This window comes from Macaca fascicularis, chromosome X (assembly GCF_037993035.2).
Source record: "Macaca fascicularis isolate 582-1 chromosome X, T2T-MFA8v1.1".
In the NCBI taxonomy this organism is placed as follows: Eukaryota; Metazoa; Chordata; class Mammalia; order Primates; family Cercopithecidae; genus Macaca; species Macaca fascicularis.
This window is the reverse complement of record NC_088395.1, coordinates 49,272,430-49,273,603: the sequence shown is the minus strand read 5'-3', so window position 1 is coordinate 49,273,603 and position 1,174 is coordinate 49,272,430.

Below are 1,174 nucleotides of genomic sequence, written 5' to 3'. Positions count from 1 at the left end.
ATAGTGGAGGGGGAAAGAGTAAGAGAGGGCCAGAGAAGGGGCTGAACCCATTTTATTATGAGAAACCCACTCCCCACTCTCATAATAATAGCAGTAATCCATTCATGAGGCCTCTGACTTTTTTTTTTTTTTTTTGGCTTAAACAACAGAAATTTATTTTCTCACAGTTCTGTAGGCTAGAATTCCCAGAACAAGGTCTGGCAGGGTCATTTCTGATGAGGACTCTTTTCCTGCCTTACAGATGACCTCACTATGTTCTCACACGGTGGAAAAAGACTCTCTTTCTCTCTCTCTCTCGCTTGCTCGATGACTTCTTAAAGATCTCACCTCTTAATACTGTTACAATGGCAATTACATTTCTTTTTTTTTTTTTTTTTTTTTGAGACAGAGTAGTGCTCTGTCACCCATGCTGGAATGTAATGGTACGATCTCAGCTAACTGCAACCTCCACCTCCCAGGTGCATGCGATTCTCTTGCCTCAGCCTCCTAAGTAGCTGGAGTTACAGGCGCCCGCCACCATGCCTGGCTAATTCTTGTATTTTTAGTAGAGATGGAGTTTCACCATGTTGGTCAGGCTGGTCTCGAACTCCTGACCTCAGGGGATCCACCCACCTTGGCCTCCCAAAGTGCTGGGTTTGAGAAGTACGAGTCATCAAACCGTAACACTATGTAATCTTTGGAAACTTACTTTTTCCCCACTGGACATTCTAGATTTATCTTTTTTATTTATTTTTTTATTTTTTATTTATTTTTATTTTTTTTTTTTGAGACAGGGTCTTGTTCTGTTGCCCAGGCTGGAGTGCAGTGCTGTAATCATAGGTCACTGCTGCCTCAAACTCAAGTATTCCTCGCCCCCCAGCCTCTTGAGTAGTTGGGACTACAGGTGCATACCACCACACCTGGCTAATTTTTAAATTTTTAGTAGAGGCAGGGTCTCACCACGTTGCCTATGCTGGTCTTGAACTCTTGGCCTCAAGTGATCTTCCTGCCCTATCCCCTCAAAGTGCTGGGATTACAGGCGTGAGCCACTGCACCCGGCCTCTGGTTTTCTTTTTGTTTTTTGTTTGTTTGTTTTGAGACAGTGTCGCTCTGTCACCCAGGCTGGAGTGCAGTGGCGCAATCTTGGCTCACTGCAACCTCCACCTCCCAGATTGAAGCGATTCTTCTGCCTCAG